Here is an 18,651-nt window from a genome sequence, read left to right as displayed (position 1 = left end):
AACAAATGGCAGAAGAAACACCTAACCCTAGAAGCACAGAATCAATAGGGAACAGTCAGATCTAAGCAACCACATGGAAAACTTCAAAGAAAAATGGAAATTGGTCTCAAGCACTGGAAGAACTCAAAAAGGAATTCAAAAATAGAATAAAACAGGTCAAAGAAAAATGGGTAAAAATGAAAATAATGCAAAAAGAAAATTGGTGAACTGGGGAAAGAGGCACAAAAATCCAATGTAGAAAAGAGTTTTCTAAAAAACAGAGTTGACCTACTGGGAAAAGGGAGGGGGGGAGAGGAATCCTACGAAGAAAATAATTCCATGAAAAACAGAAAGCAAATAGAAAAGAAGGATCAAAAGGTTATTGAAGAAATTAATTCTAAAACAAAACTCTCTAAATATGTCCTTGATTTCCTCCTCTAGCTGGTTCTCCAGCAAATTCCCCCACTCATTCCCATTCTCTTATTAATCTTCAATAGCTGCTGATTTGCTGAATGTTTTCCTACTGAATATATATTTCCATGACTCCCCCTGAATTAAAAACTGCTTGTTTTATCCTATTATCAAAAGCCAGGAAGCAACACTCTTCACTACATTCCCAGTAGCTTTTTTCTTATATTTCTTCTCCTCTTCATAGTGAAATTTCTTGAGAAAGCCATTTACAATCATTGCCTCTAATGTCTCACTCTTTTAATCCTCTACAATCTGACTTCTGATTTCATCATTCAACTGAGCTTACCAGTGATCTCTTAATTAATAACTGTAATGGCTTTTTCTCAAACCTGTTCCTCCTTGACCTCAATGAGGCATTTGACAATATCTATCACCTTCTCCTGTATATTCCTTCTATAGATTTTCTTGACATTGTTCTCTCCTAAATCTGTTTGTTCAGTTGTTCCTTCTTAGTATTCAGGCTAGTTCATCATCTATGCCCCCATGTTGTCCAAGGCTCTCTCTTTGATCTCCTTTTTTTACTCTATACTAATTCATTTGGTGATCTCATCAGCTCCCATGGGTTCAACTATCATCTCAATGTAGGTGATCCTCAGAATGATATCGTCAGCCCTTCTGCTGAGCTATAATCATGCATTTCCAACTTCCTCTTGGACATTCCAATTGGATATCCTGGAGGCATCTGAAACACAATATGTCCAAAACATAACTTTTCTTTCCTTCCAAATGCTCCCCACCAAAGCTTTCCTATTACTGATCTTCATCCATGATTCCTCATATTCATTCATTCTACTCATACAATCCATTACCAAATTTTGTTCTTTCTATCTCCATAATATCTCTTGAATATGTACCCTTTTCATTGTTCACACAGTTCCAGTCCTAGTTCAGATGCCCCTTCACTTCTCACTTGGATTACTGCAATAGATTCCTAATTAGTCACCCTGACTAGTCTCTTCCCATTGCCATCCATACTCTATTCAACCAACAAAGTGATTTTTCTAAAGTATCGCTCCGACTACTTCCATATGTGCTCACTGAGATCCAGTGGCTCCCTATTTCCTCCAGAAGAAAATAAAAAGGTCCTCTGTTTGGCATTTAACCTCTTTATAAGTTTTCTTAAATTGTACTCTCTTCCACACACTGCACACTCTAGTTACATGCAACTCCTTGATCTAGAAGCTACTTTCTCTCCAATCTATGTTTTTACTGTACCTATATACTGTATATTTTTTTCACTGTAGTCCAGTCTTGGAATACTCTCCCCCCAACACCTCTTAGTTTCATTCTTTCTCCAAGACTCAGTTCAACTGGATTCCCACCTACTGCAGATTGGCTAACAAACTGTTCTGTAAAAAAAAAAAAAAGACAAAATGATGAATTCAGAGAAACTTGGAAAGATTTACATTAATTGAAATCAGTGAAGTATTCAGAGGCAAGAAAGCATACACAATGACTAAAAAATGGAAATCACTAATCACAAAACAACCAAAAGTGAATATTGGGGTACAGTGGATCGAGATATAGGCCAAGAGACAGGAGGTCCTAGGTTCAAATCTGGCCTCAGATACTTCCTAACTGTATGACCCTTGACAAGTCACTTAACCCTCATTGCCTAGTTGTTACCACTCTTCTGCCATGGAACCAACACGCATCCTAAGATGGAAGGTAAGAGTTTTTTTAAAAAGAAAAAAAATTTAAGTGAGTATTGCTCTGATGGAATACTACTATAATGTAATGAAATATTATGTTTTAATAAATGATGAGATTGATTTTAGAAAAACATGGAAAGACTTGCATGAAATAATGAAGAGTAAAACAAGCAGAACCAAGACAATGTTATATATAGTGACAGCAATATTGTTTGAAGAATAACTGTGAACAACTAAGCTATTTTGATTATTATTAATATTTAGATCAGCTACAAAGGATCTATGAAGGATCCTTCGTATGAAAGGATCTCCAAAGAAAGAACTGGTGTGGTTTTATATATCTGCACCTATCTTTCATCATTTTTCTTTTTGGTAATATTAATCGGTCTGATAAATGATAAATAGTATTTCAGAATTGTTTAAATTTATATTTCTCTAATTAATACTAATTTAGATTATTTTTTTTAAATCCTTACCTTTCACCTTAGGATCAATACTATGCATTGGTTCCAAGGCAGAAGAGTAGTAAGGGCTAGGCAAGGGGGGTTAAGTGACTTGCCCAGGGTCACATAGCTAGGAATAGAGTATTTTTCATATGACTAAAGATCATTTTAATTTCTTCATTTAAGATCTTCCTGTTCATATCCTTTGACCATTTACCAATTGGGAAATGACTTGCACTCTTATAAATAGACATTCTTCATCAGAGATACTTGCTATAAAATTATTTCCTAGTTTTTGTTTCTTTTCTAAAATTGGTTTTGGTTGTGCATAAATTTTTTAAATTTTATTTTATTAGTTATCTGTTTTACATCTCCTAATCTTTTCTGTCTTGTTTGGTCATAAATTTCTTCCATATCCATAGTTCTTACAGGTAAAATATTTTTATGCTCTTCAAATTTGTTTATGATTTCCCCCTTTATTTCTATAACATGCATCCATTTTGACTTTATCTTGGTATATGATATGAGATGTTGGTCTCTGCCTAGTTTCTGCCATATTGTTTTCCAATTTCCCCAGCAGTTTTGTCAAAAAGCGAGTTCTTGCTCCAAAAGTGTGAATCTTTGAATTTATCAAAGACTAAATTACTATGGTCACTTACAACTATGTTTTGCATACCTAATCTATTCCAATGAACCACTGTTCTACTTCTTAGCCAGTATCAGATTCTAGTGTTATAATGGCACTTTTTTTTTCTTGGAATCACTATTGCTAACCTGGTTTCTCCCTTTATTCCCCTTCCCTATTAACTGAGAAAAAGAAAGTGGGGAACCCTTATAGCAAATAAGTGTAGTCAAACAAAATGAATCTTTTAATGGACATCCCTAAAAATGTATCTTTCCAAACCTATTGTCAGGAGATAGCTAACACACCTAAGCATAGGTCTTCTGTGGGCATGGTTGACCATTTCTTTGATCAAAATTCTTAAGCATTTGAAAATTGTTTTTATTAACAGTGTTGTCTTTGTATAAATTGTTCTCCTGTTTCAACTCGTCTCACACAAGGTCAGATCCCCTGTAGCCAAGATCCCCTGTAATAATGTCCTTTGTCAGGCCCAGTAATATTCCCTTACTTGTTAATACCATAATTTATTTAGCCATTCTTAATTTTAAATTTTATTTATTTAATAGAATTTATTCCCAAATATCTCAGTCTCTTCCTCTCCTCCCCACACCACAGAAGGTTTAAGCTGACAAAAAGATATGTGTATATATAGATTTGTCTTTCATTTTTCTATTTTTCTGTTCATTCTCTGAAGGTAGACATTCACAAGTTATTTTTCAAATATGATTTCTACAGCTGTATATAATGTTCTTTTGGTTTCATTTGTTTTACTTTTTATTACTTCATGTAGATCTTTCCAACTTTAAAAAAATTAACCTGCTCATTGTTTCATATCACACAATAATAGTCCATCACAACTATATGCCACAATATGTCCAGCCATTTCCTAATTGATAGACATCCCTCAATTTCCAGTTCTTTGCCACCACCAAGAGAGCTACTAATAAATATCTTAGAACATATAGATTTTTTCATTTTTTCTTGCTCTTGAGAACTAGACAAGATCAATGGGTTTTTTTTTTAATTTTCTGTCAATGATTTTCTGAATCTAAGGGTATACACAATTTTATAACTCTCTGGACTTTATTCCAAATTGCTCTCCAGATTGGTTGGATCTATTCACAATTCCACCAACAGTGTATTAGTGTTCTCATTTTTCCACATCTCCTCCAACATTTGTCATTTTGCCCTTTTATCATTTCTAACTAATTTGATAGGTGTGAGATAATGCCACAGAATTGTTTTAGTTTGCATTCTCCTAATTAGTAGTGATTTAGAGTATTTTTTCATGTACCTGTATATGGCTTTGATTTCTTTATACAGAAACTGTCTTTTCATATCTTTTGCCCATTTATCAATTGGGGAATGACTCATTATAAATATGACAAATTTCTCTATGTATTTTAGACCTCTAATTGAGAAACTGTCTATAAAATCCCATCCCCAGACTGATTTTCTGTTTTCCTTTTAATCTTGGCCATTTTAATTTTATTTGTACAGAAACTTTAAAATTTAATATAATTAAAATGATCCACTTTACATCTCACAAGTGTTCCATCCCTTGATTATTCATAAACTCCTCTCCTATTCATAAATTTAATAGGTATTACATTCCCTTGTTCTTCTAATTTGTTTATTTTATATACTTTTATGTCTAGGTCATGTATCCATTTTGATCTTCTCTTAGTGAATGGTATAAGATATGGTATAAGACCTAACCAAATTTTTGTCAAACTGCTTTTCAATTGTCCCAGCAATTTTTACCAAACATTAAGTTCTTATCCCCAAAACTTGGTTCTATACTTTTGTCACATTCAAGGTTACTATAATTTGTCATTACAGTTTGTTGTTTATCTGTTCTATTCCACTGATCTATCTTTCTATTTCTTTGCCAGTCCCAGATAGTTTAAATAATTGCTGTTTACTGTTTAAAATTTGGTACTGCTAGATCTCTTTCCTTTACATTTTTTTACTAATTCATTTTATTCTTGATCTTTTAATCTTCCATAGGAATTTTATTGTTTATTTTTCATAGCTAAACAAAATAAAATGTTGGTAATTTAATTAGGAGGGCATTGAATAAATAAATTCGTTTAGGTAGGATTGTCATTTTAATTATATTGGCTCTGCCCACCCATTAACAATTATTATTTCTCCACTTATATAAATCTGATTTTATTTGTGGAAAAAGTATTTTATAATTATGTTTTTGTAGTCCTGGAATTTGTCATGGCAGATATTCTCTTAAATATTTTATTCTGTCTATGGTTATTTTAAATAGGGCCTCTCTATCTCTTCTTTCAAGACTTTGTTAGTGATATATAAAAAATTCGGATGATTTATGTGGGTTTATTTTGTATCCTGCTACTCTGTTAAAATTATTGATAGTTTCAACTAACCTTTTAGTTGGATCTAAGATTTTCCATATATATCATCATATCATCTGCAAAACATATAGTTTTATTACCTCTTTTCCCATTCTGATTCCCTCAATTTTTTTCCTTCTTTTATTGCTATTGCTAGCAATATAGATGGGTTTTCTTGGCAAAAAGAAAAGCACTTCTGAAACAAGGGTGAAAAAGAAGACTGGAGGAAGGGATCTGACTGATATAAGAAGAAGGAACTCTAATTGAATGGCCTTGATTTTTTTAATTAAATGAGGCAAGATTCTCAGCTGAAGAAGGTAGAGAGAGAGAGGTTTGATGAGGGATGTATTCAAGAAGTCTTTCAGTATAGAGAGAGAAAAAGAGTGGAGACCTCCCTTCTCAGAGGAGAGTTCAGGGGAGACAGCAGATGTAATAGAGCAGCGGTTCTCACCCTCTCAATTTGTAGCAATGAGAATTCATAATGCATATTAGGTATTTACATTCCGAATCATAACTGTAGCAAAATTACAGTTTTGAAGTAGCCACCAAAATAATTTTTTGGTTTGGGGTCACTGCAACATGAGGAACTGTATTGCAGGGTCACAGCATTAGAAAGGTTGAGAACCACTGTAATAGAGAAAGGTTCAGGATGGTAAAGGGAACAAGATCTAGGAGAGGAGAGCTGGTGTTTAGGGTTGGCTCAGAGAGAGGAGAGGAGGTTTGGGGATTTTCCCCCTTCTGCCTTCCCTCTTTAGCTATGGCTGCCCTCCCAGATTTGCTCTTGTCCTTCTTGTCCCCCCTACCCCCACTACTAGAGACCAAAGGGTTTCTTCTTAGGAAGATGTCTCTCCCCTTCACTAACACTTGATTCACTGCTTGGGGAGAAAATAACTACTTTAAAGGCAATTAACTCAATCAGGGTAATACAGAGGAATAACCGGCAGGGGAAAGAATGGGAAAGGAAAGTGGGAAAAGGGAGGTTCCTTTATCTAGCTAAAACCCTTTTCCCTCCCTCCTCGAGTTTGGGGGGAACTCAGGCTTTGGCAGCCTGAGCCCCCTGAGAGAAAGTCAGGTTGGCTGACCCTGGGTTTGGTCCCTTGGCCACAGTTCAGACCCAGGACAACAGGAGCTGAGGTGCCTTTGTCGGGTTCTTCTTCAGTCTCTTCAATTGTGAAATGTTGGGGGGAAGGACTTCCAGTCACAAGAAAATTGGGTAACCCTCAGGAGAAAATCTTATTCCACCTTCTCCCTTGTAAACACCAAAACTGTAAGGATAATTTTAGTGTTTTGACTTAAAATCTAAAATAAGCAGTTGTCATGGGAAATTCCCAAATATGAAAAATACCCAAGTCAGCTGGGGATTTATGGAGATTTTAATTAATAAAGAGAGAAGGAATTAAGGGAAGGAGAGAGAGAATTAATTTAAACTGCTCTGGCTCAGTCCTCCACTGAATCTCCTGAACTCCAATTACCTCCTGAACTGACTTTTTACCCTTCCTTTAAAAGAAAATTTTCTCTTATGTCACCTCCCCTAAATTTTCACATCTACCTATCACAGTAGATGCTTTTTTCCAGGACTGCCCATTCTTAGTTTTCACCACTCTTTAGTTCACACCATCTCTGGTTAGATTATATCTTCTGAGTACTTTACACCTCTTTGTTAAGCTTGCTTTTTGTTTTTTTTGCGATTAATTTAACCTTTACAGTGTAAGATTTAAAAGAGTGGGAGCCATAAACTGTAAGAGTTAAAATGGTTGGTTGCCATAAACTGTAATGATTAAATTAGTGGAAGACTTAAATTGAGGCAGTTAAAAGAGTGGATGAGTAAATTGTGACCACAGAAAATATGTTTTCACTACAGTGTCTTGTTTAAATCAAATATATAAGGTGGTCACCAGGGAAATATTCCCAATTATGAATATATACCCAAGTCAACTGGGTTTTTTAGAAATTTTAATTAATACAAATGAGGAATTAAAGAAAGAGAGAAAGAGTAAGAAAGGAATAAATATGAAGGGCCTTAAGCCAACATGGCCTAGACTTGAGTCTTAAGAGAGAGAGAATCAGTTAGTCCTTAATCACTCACCACAAGATCTGTCCAAGCAAGAATATAGACACCAGTTCAGCCAGGCATCCTTCTCCAAAGAGAGATTCTTCTGTCTGTCTCTCAAGAGACTGTCCCAAGAGCCTGTTTTCAGAGCTCTCTCCCAACAGCCTCCTTAGAGACTGTTCTTCAACAGACTGCTCTTTCTTCAACAGACTGCTCTTTTCCTTATATAGGGAATTTTCTCCTATGTCACCTCCCCTAAGTTCTTACATCTACCAATCACAGTAGACGTTTTTCAAAGGACTGACCATTCTTAGTCCACACCTAAGAAGGTGTAAATTTTTGAGTAATTCACACCAGGAAAGCTCTGAGTAAGTTTCTCAGCTCTTTGTTCCTTGTAAATTCACAGGTTACCTGACCTTTATAGGTACTTATCTTAAGAACTTTTTGCCTTATTATAAATATGGGTTTAAGTACTTTCATTGTTCAGAAAAGAGTTCACAACTTTATCTTCCCCTAGGGCAGACTTAAGTAGGTGAAGTAGAGTTCTCACATTCCTGATCTAAGTAGAGTTCACTGCCCAAATGGGGAATGGTCTTAATCCAATCTTATGAAGTAGGGTCTGGGAATTTTTAAGGTTCACAACAGGTACTTGACACCTTTTTGTATTAGATCTAAAAATAGACCTTAACTTAAGGTTCTAGCTTCACTATAAGGTATGAGTTAGGGACTTTCATTGTTCAATCAAGAGTTTACAACTTTATCTTCCCCTAAAGTATGTCTAAGTATGGGTGGAGTAATGTAAAGTTCCCAAGACATGCCTGATTCTTGTTAGACCAAGTATCTCCATTGTTACAATAAGGGAATAGCTAAACCAAATCTTCTAAGGTACAGTCTGAGTAGTTTTTAAGATTCACATCCTCCGGCTTCTCACAACTGATCTTCCAGCCAGAATCTTCTGCTCCTCAAGATTCCAATCTCCTGGGGCCCCTCCCCCATCATAATGATCAAATTCTTCAGCCTGGCACTGTTCTTATGTGCCAGCCTCTGTCACAGGGATGAAAAAGTTTGGAAAAGCCACTTTGCCACAATGAGGGCTCAGGTCAGAGGGCTCATTCATAGTGGAGTTTCGTGATTTTTTCCAGCCTCGTTCAGCAACATGAGTAGGAGCAAAGGCACCAAATAATGAGTTTACATTCAAACTGAGGAAGATCTCACATAAAATAACTCTGAAAAGAAAGTTGGAAGATACCATGGCATGGTAGAGAATAATCTACAGAGTCAGGAGTGGAGCCTGGAGAGGAAAGAAGACATGACTGGCCTGGGTGCTTAATTGAAAATAAATCAAAGAAGGGACAACAGGGGCTGGATATACATCCAGTGTGAGAAGCATAAGGGTGGAGTTATCTTTCATGGTGAGGATGCCTCTGTGGCATAGTAGAGAAAAATGAGATGGCATGTCTTCATTAATGGCAAGAATATTACTAAAGAATCATGATGGCATGTAACTAGCTTGGATCCTCATCTTTTCAGTAGGAGATGAAGAACTAGTCAACTCCCTTTCCCTGTCATGTCTATGTGTCTATTTGAAAAGAAAAAAAAGAAGCTATTTACAATCAGATCTCGAAACTCTCTGATAAAGGAATGCTCAAAAGAAAAAAGTCTCTCCAATTCTAAACTGTGTAAAAAATGGTCACTTTTGATTATGTGACATTTAGGAGTTTCCTTAGATACCTACTGAAGCTCTCTCTGCCATATCAATCAGTAAACTTACTTGGGATTTTCTCAGTCTTCCTCCTCCTTCTCTTTGTAATATTTGTTGCTATGGACTTCCACACGTTCTCTTTTCTTGACTTCCCTTCTGGAATGTTCTTCAACTCAAATTTGCATACTGAGTTCTGTGGGGACACGATTACCTGAGTTTTAAGATACTCTGACCTGGCACTCCTGGCTCATAAGCCCCCACCTGCTCATTTACCTTCAATAGTCAGTGACTACCCAATTAGCTCAAAGCAAAGGCATTTACCAAGGGGTTCTCATAATAGCAATATTCTCTTCCACAAAGACACCCATCATTACTGGGGAAAGTGAAAAGCCCTCACTTAGGGAATAGAAGTGTCCGAGGAGATTCGGGGATCTGGGGCTGCAGGGTTCCAAAGTCCTTTTCTGCCTTTTCTTTCTGTTACTCCCACTAGACACAGCTTCTCTGATAGGATGAACTCCACTGGGCTACGGGCATCTCCTTCTGAATAGACAGTGTCTTCTACAGGCCTAGAGTAATTAATTGCTCAGTAAATGCTCAATCTCAACAAGCTGAGTAATACAACTGCAAGATGCTCTGGCCACTGGAAGGTTGAGGAAGAAAAATCCCTTCTCTCCCAAAGAGGAGTGTAGTCATTGTCAGAGTAGCAGTTAGACATTGCAGTAAATAGAGCACCAGGCCTGGACTGGCAAAGATCTGAGTTCAAATTTAGCCTTATATACCAGCCATGTGACCCTGGGCAAGTCACTTAACCCCAATTGTCTAGTCCTTACCACTCTTCTGCCTTGGAATCAATACTTAGTATTGATTCTAAAACAGAGGGTAAGAAGAAACAAAGAAGCAAAAACAAAGAAAGGAAATAAGCAAAGAAAGATGGGAGGGAGAAATGGGGGAAGGAAGGAAGGAAGGAAGGAAGGAAGGAAGGAAGGAAGGAAGGAAGGAAGGAAGGAAGGAAGGAAGGAAGGAAGGAAGGAAGGAAGGAAGGAAGGAAGGAAGGAAGGAAGGAAGGAAGGAAGGAAGGAATGGTGTTGGTAAGTATAAAAGCAGGCTAGAGGAGAGTGACTAGGTAAGGAACTCAAGATTATGCCATATAAAGATTGGCTGAAGGAACTGAGAATGTTTAGCCTGGAGAAGGGAAAATGAAGAGGGGCACTTGAGAATTAATTCCAAGGATCTGAAGGGCTATCATATGGATGAGGCATTAGACTTGCTCTGCATGAAGAAAAAAGTAGGACTAAGAAAAATGGGTCAAAGTTGAAGATAAATAAGAGTTCAGCACTATAAAAGGAAAACCTTCTTAAATTAAAATTCAACAAATATTTATTAATTATCCATGACATGCAAGGCACTTATTCATAATTAGAACTGCCCCAAAATAGAATGAGCTGACTTGGTGTGTGTCCTAATGCTGGAGTTGTAGCTCAGGTTAGAGCAATCAATTAATATACATTTATTAAATACCTACTGTTTCAGTCACTTTGATAAGCAGCAAGGATACAAAAATATTAATACAGTTGGATACTGAAGGGATGTCCATCAATTGGGAAATGGCTGAATAACCATAGTGTTATATAATTGTAATGGAATACTATTGTGCCATAAGAAATGACAAATAAAATGATGGTATATTTCAATCTACATTTGGACTTCATCAGTTCCTTCTATGGCAGTGGATATCCCTTTTCTTTTTTTTTTCTTTAAACCCTTACCTTCCATCTTGGAGTCAATACTGTGTATTGGCTCCAAGGCAGAAGAGTGGCAAGGGCTAGGCAATGGGGGTCAAGTGACTTGCCCAGGGTCACACAGCTGGGAAGTGTCTGAGGCCAGATTTGAACCCAGGACCTCCCATCTCTAGGACTGGCTCTCAATCCACTGAGCTACCCAGCTGCCCCCTGGATATCCCTTTTCATCATGAGTCCTGTAGAGTTGTCCTAGAGCTATGTTGGCAAAAGCATAGTATGTGTCTCCCTTTCCACCACATCTGAAGACAATGCGAGCACTTCCTCCCTCCACTGTCTGGGGTCATGTGTGGGGCTCACAGTTATCTTGAAGGTGCAGTTTGGGCATGTGATCTCTAATAGGTTCACCAATGCTGTTTTAGCACCTTGCCATGTTGATATTAGCTAAGTAATTCACAGTTGATCATCATATGTTATTGCTGTTACTGTGTAAAACATTCTCCTGGTACTTCTCAGTTCACTTTTCATCACTTCATATGCCTTTCCTAGTTTTTCTGAAATCATCCTGTTCATCATTTCTTACAGCACAATAGTATTCCATTGCCATCATATACCACAATTTGTTCAGCCATTTCCAATGAATGGACATCCCTTCAGTTTCCAATTCTTTGCCACCACAAAAAGAGCTGCTATAAATGTTTTTACAGAAACAGGACTTTTCCTTTTTCTTGGATCTCTTTGGGATACAAACCTAGTAGTGGTATTGCTGGGTCAAAAGGTATGCCAAGTTTTATGGCCCTTTAGGCATGGTTCCATACTGCTATCCAGAATGGTTGTATCAGGTCACAGTTCCACCAAGCAGTTTATTAATGACTCATTTCTACCACATCCCCTCCAACATTTTCCATTTTCCTTTTTGTCATATTAGACAGTCTGATAGGGGGAAGGTGGTATATCAGAGCTGTTTTAATTCACATTTGTGATAGTGAAATCACTTTTAAAGGCTGATATAATATTAATTTAAGGTCACCAAGGAATTCACTTATGAAATTCCTAAATGAACACTCAAGTCAGTATGGAGTTTTATTGTGGTTTAATTACAATGGGAGTAAGAAAGAAGGAGAGGGAGAGAAGGAAAGAAGGGGGAAAGGAAAAAGGTTAACTCAACCTTCTGGCAGAGCCAGAGGGAGCTTAGGCCTGGAAGGCCAAGATAGAGAAGGGAATCAGTCCTTGACTCAGGTGACCGATCTGAAGGAAAGCTGTCTGTGGGCCTCCTCCCTGCTCACGCTCCTAGAATGAACTGGCGCCTAGCCCTGTCCACAGGAAGTGAGCAAACTCCAGAGGCTGTTCTCTACCTCACTTCCTGTGCCTCACAAGTGCCAATGATGGCTCAAGCTTGGCTTAGGACAGCCCAGGTGGGCAGTCAGTTATTTCTGATTTGTCATCGACTAGCACATACCTGTGTAGTGTGGGTATGCACAATTTTTGGTGCTAGACCAAGCAAGGTGGAGATTTAAAAATCACACATTTATCTAATCTGTAGTGATTTAGAGCATTTAAAAAAAAAACCCTTACCTTCCATCTTGGAGTCAATACTGGGTATTGGTTCCAAGACAGAAGAGCAGTAAGGGCTAGGCAATGGAGGATAAGTGACTTGCCCAGGGTCACACAGCTAGAAAGTATCCAAGGCCAGATTTGAACCCAATACCTCCCATCTCTAGGCCTGGCTCTCAATCTACTGAGCTATCCAGCTGTCCCCTTAGAGCATTTTTTCATAAAACTAAAGATTGTTTTAATTTCTTCATCTAATCTTTAACTATACTATAAAGCAATGATCATCAAAACAATCTAAGAAATAGAAGGGTGGATCAGTGGAATAGATTAGGGGTAAATGACTTCAGCAATCTGGTGTTTGATAAACTCAAAGATAAGAATTCAGTATTTGACAAAAACTACTAGAAAAATTGGAAAATAGTATGGCAAAAATTAGGTATAGACCAGAATCTCACAGCCTATACCAAAATAAGGTCAAAATGGGCATATGATTTAAACATAAGGGTGATACTATAAGTAAATTAGGGGAACAAAAATAGTTTACCTGTAAGATCTAATTTCCTCATCTGAGAACTGCCTGTTCATATCCTTTGACCATTTGCCCATTGGGGAATGTTTCGTATTCTTATAATTTCTCCTTGACTCCAGGCCTGGTGATCTGAGCCACCTAGCTATCTCCTAGAGAAGACTAGTGATGTATAATTCATCTGATAATGAAGCCAGATTGGGGAATTTCAACATCAAGCAGAGGATTTGGTCCTAGAAGTAATAGAAGTCATTGGGGTTTATTTAACAACGGAGAAGTGACGTGGTTAAACCTGTGCTTTTGGAATCTTATTTTGACATCAAGGTGCAGGTCGAATAGAAGAAGGGGAAATGCGACAGGACAACCAATTAGATGAGTACTTATTGGGATGATATAGAGAGGACGCCTCTTCAGGCATGAGGAGATGATTTCTAAGATCCCTTCCAACTCCCGGGATGTTATATTTTGTGATTCTGGGTATAGTCTTAATTCAGTAAGAATTAGTACATTCTGGATATTCTAAAGGTGAATTCAATATTGGGGACACACAAAGGTAAGCAATCAGGAATGACTACAGTAAGGTGTGTGGGCTTGGGGAGGACGACTGAGAAAAGTTCAGTATTCATATGAAATACATATTCATCAGAAACTATCATGGCTTAAAATTCTGGGTAAGCAAATATGTCTGATAGTAAAACCTTAGTCTGAGTTGCAAGAGTCGGCCTGAGTTCTATCTACATGACATAATTTAACTGGCAAGGAAGGCTGGAGCCAACTTGGGGAGTTTAAATGGCAAGGCGAGGATTTGGTCCTACAGGTAATAGAAATCACTCCAGCTTAATTAAATATGAGGAAAGTGACAAGGTTGGATTAGAGGCTGGATGTGACACACTGTGGCTCAAACCCTGATACAGATGTCAGCTCTAAAAAGGAGCCAAAGACCACAGAGCCCAGCCCCTTGCTTTCATGTTTATGCCATTTTCCTGGGAGTAACTAAAACTCAAGGGAATTAATATATTAAAAAAAACAAACACCAAAGTATAAAGGGCTTACTATGTGCAAAGAAATGTGCTAAGTGCCGGGGCTCAGTCCCTGCTTTCAAGGGGGAAAGAACATAGGGAAGGGGCGGATTGCAAGGCAGATGGAAAGGCCCCGTGGTCCTTACGGAGCAGCAATAAATCAGATGGAAATGCTTTTTTTTTCCAAAGCAAGAGATATGCATGAAACAGCCTGTCACAGCAGTCACCTTAACCTCAACTCCCTGCAAAATGCCCAAGTCTGGGCCAGCCTGACAAGGACAATATTGACTTTGAGTCAATCACCGATTTGAGGGGATGACACAAACAGCTGTGTGCAGTGAGGACAGGGTTGGCTGAACTGAGCTGAGTTCCACCCAGGCTCCAAAATATCTGGAAACATAGCACTGGAAGGCTTTCTCTTGGGCAGCTTTGCCTGAATACGACATCATCATTTCCACTGTTTGGAAAGAAATAAGGATGAAAGAGCTTGAAGAGAACATCTAAAAGGGGGGAAAGTGGGATTTCTTGCAGATATGTTCTTCCAGTTTCTTCCAGTCCAACTGGAAAAAAGTGAAGGGAAAAAAAAAGCTATGGGATGGAGAAGGCTGCTTCCAATATACATTTCTTTGAGTTGTTCCTCACCTCAAGTCTTCACATCTCTAAAAATAAAAAGGTTAATGGAAAACTTGAGGCATCTAGTTTTAAATGCAGAATGGAAGGAGAGGGGAAAAAAAGGATGGGTAGGTAAATCTACTTGAACTAGCTTGGCTCTTAAAGTGCCCCCATGTTCTCCTTCTCCCTCCTTCCCTCCTTCCTCCCTTCCTCCTTTTTCTCTTTCTTCCTTTCTTTCTTCCTTCCCTCCTTCCTCCCTTCCTCCTTTTTCTCTTTCTTCCTTTCTTCCTTCCTTCCTTCCTTCCTTCCTTCCTTCCTTCCTTCCTTCCTTCCTTCCTTTCCTTTCCTTTCTTTCCTTTCCTTTTCTTTCCCTTCTGTCTTAGCATTAATTCTAAAACAGAATTATGGCAAGGGCTAAGCATTTGGGGTTAAGTGGCTTGCCTCAGGTCACATGGCTAGGATTTGAACCCAAGTCCTCTCAACTCCAGGCCTTGGGCCCTATCCACTGTGCCACCTAGCTTCCCCTGTCCACATGTTTCAACAAAACTTTACTCTTCTAGTCCTGGTTGGCATGAAATTAATTCAGTTCAACAAATGAGGGCTCATCATAAGGATGGTGAATAACTTGTTTTATTTTTATTTATTTTTTTAAACCCCTATCTTCTGTCTTAGAAGAAATACTGTGTATTGATTCCAAGGCAGAAGAGTGGTAAGGGTAGGCAATAGGGGTCAAGTGACTTGCCCAGGGTCACGTAGCTGGGAAGTGACTGAAGCCAGATTTGAGCCTAGGACTTCCCATCTCTAAGCTTGGCTCTCAATCTACTGAGCCAGTCAGGTGCCCCAAATGGGGACTAGCTTGTGATTTTCACTGGCTTAAGGAGTTTCTGGGTGAGGAAATTCCCTCTACTGAAGTAGATTGCCACCTTCTCTGCAACTTAGTCTTACAGAATTGCCCAGAGCACTGACAAAGTAACTTTCCCAGAATCATACACAAATCACATGTGTCAGGGTAGGGCTACCACACTGCCTCCCAGAATAACTGGCACATTACCGATATTCTCAGGCAGAAGTATAAGAAGGATAGGAATAAGGAAGCAACTACATGGGATGAATAAAGGAGAGAGAGACAGAGACACAGAGAGGAATTTCTTATGTCCCTTAACTATCAACTAAAAGCTGTACCACATCTCAAACTGCATTACAAAGCAACAACCATCAAAACAATCTTAGGTATTGGCTAAGAAATCAAGTAGTGGATCAATGGAATAGATTAGGTAATCAATATACAGTGGTAATAACTACAGTGACCTGGTGTTTGATGAACCCAAATATCTAAGCTTTGTCAGAAAGAACTATTTGACAAAAATTTCTTGGTAAACTGGAAAACAGTATTTCGGAAACTAGGCAGAGACCAACATCTCATCTCATATACCAAGAAAAAGCCAAAATGGACGTGTGATCTAGAAATAAAGGGTGATACTATAAACAAATAAGAACAAAGAATAGTTTACCTGTCAGACTATGGATAAAGAAATAATTTAAAACAAATAAGATTCAGAGAAATTTCAAGAGATAAAACGGATAACTTAAACTACATCAAATTAAAAAGGGTTATACAAATAAAAACAATGCAACCAGGTGAGAAGGGCAACTCAAAATTGGGGGGAAATTTTTTGGTAAAGGTATTTTATTTTGCCAATTATATGTAATAACAAATTTCCACATAAGTTTTCTAAAGTTATATTATCCAAATTATCTCCCTTCTTCTTTTTCCTACCTCTTTCCAGAGATGATAAGCAATTTCATATAGGTTATATACAGATTATCATGCAAAACATATTTCCATATTGTTCGTTTTTGTAACAGATTAATCATATAAAAGCCAAATCCCAAAATAAAACTCAAATAAACTAAAGTGAAAAACATTATGCTTTAATCTGCATTCTGACTCAAATAGTTTTTTCTCTGGAGGTGGATAGCATTCTTTGTCATAAGTCCTTCAGAATTGTTCTGGATCTTTGTATTGCTAAGAGTAGCCAAGTCTTTCCCAGTGGATCAACAATATTGCTGTTACTGTGTAAGCCAATCTCTTCTAGTTCATGTAGGTCTTTCCAGCTCCTTATAAAATCATCTTATTCATCATTTCTTACAGCACAAAAGTATTCATGACCATCATATACCACAATTTGTTCAGCCATTCCCCAATTGATGGACATCCCCTCAATTTCCAATTCTTTGCCACCACAAAAATATCTGCTCTAAATATTTTTGTACAAGTAGGTCCTTTCCCACCCTTGTAAAAAATCTCTTTGAGATATGGACCTGGTATTACTTGATGAAAAGTATGCAGGGTTTTGTAGCCCTTTGGGTGTAGTTCCAAATTGCCCTTCTGAATGGTTGGATCATTTCACAACTCTAGCAATAATGCCCTGGTGTCACAATTTTGCCATATTTCCTCCAACATTTATCACTTTCATTTTCTGTCATATTGGCCAATCTGATAAGGATGAAGTGGTACCTCAGAGTTGTTTTAATTTGCATTTCTCTAATCAAGAAACATTTGGAAAAAAGTTTTATAGCAAGTGCCTCTGACAAAGGGCTCATTTCCTAAATTTATTGAGAATGGAGTTAAATGTATAAGAATACAACAGGCAGTTCTCATATGAAGAAATTGAAACTATAGTCTGATTTTTAAAATAACTATTTTTTAAAATCATCTAAGAATCAATACTAAGTCATGGTTCTAGAAGAACAGTAAGAGATAGGCAATTGGAGTTAAGTGATTTGCCCAGGGCTACACAGATAGGAAGTATCTAGGGTCAAGATTTGAACCCAGGACACCCATTTCTAGGCCTAGCTCTCTCTCCATTGAATCATCTAGCTGCCTCTCCAAATCACTAATAATTAGAGAAATGCAAATTAAAATTCTGAGATACCATCTCACACCTATGAGATTAGCTAATATAAACAAAAAGGAAAATGATAAATGTTGGAGGGGATGGAGCAAAATTGGGATACTAATACACTGTTGATGAAGCTATGATTTGTTATAACAATTCTAAAGAACAATCTGAAGCTATACTCAAAGGGCCATAAAACCATGCCAGTATTAGGTCTGTTTCCCAAAGAGATCAAAGAAAAAAGATGTGTATATATATACACACAAACATGTTTATAGCAGCTCTTTTTGTGTTGGCAAAGAATTAGAATGAAGGGATGTCCATCAAATGGGGAGTGGCTGAATAAGTTGTGATGTATGTTTGTAATGGACTATTACTGTGCCATAAGAAATAAAGAATCAGAAAAACCTGAGAAGACTTATATGAAGTGATGCAAAGTGAAGTGAGCAGAACCAGGAGAACATTGTATATAGTAACAGAAATATTATATGATGATCCACTGTGAAAAAACTAAATTATTATGAGCAATTTAAGGATCCAAAATAATCCCAAGGGGCTCATGATGAAAAGCAAGTCTAAGTCTGAATGTACATCAAAGTATAACATCTTCACTTTATTTTCTTCATGAGTTTTTTCTTGCATGTGGGATACATCTTCTTTCACAGTCTAAAGAATATGGAAATAGGAATTACATGCTAGAACTGATATAACCTATAGCCTATATCAGATTATTCACCATTTGAGGAAGGGGGAGGGAGGAGAAAATGGACAAAAGAGAATCTAGATTCCAAAATGTCAGAAAATGATTGTTAAAAATTGTTTCTACACATAATTTTAAAAATTTAAAAGTTGATTTAAAAAACTATTTACTAAAAGTGAGAGATTAGAGATCCATAAAATGGGTTAGTTGAGGCAAGATGGAAAAGGAGACCTGGGAATGACCAGGACTTCCTGGTCTTCTAATATATAGCAAATCATGTAACCGGAACATCGCAGTCAAATTTCAGATTTGTAGGGAA

The sequence above is a fragment of the Monodelphis domestica genome, chromosome 3 (genome assembly GCF_027887165.1).
Source record: "Monodelphis domestica isolate mMonDom1 chromosome 3, mMonDom1.pri, whole genome shotgun sequence".
NCBI classification, from domain to species: Eukaryota; Metazoa; Chordata; class Mammalia; order Didelphimorphia; family Didelphidae; genus Monodelphis; species Monodelphis domestica.
Note: the sequence above shows the minus strand (reverse complement) of the source record.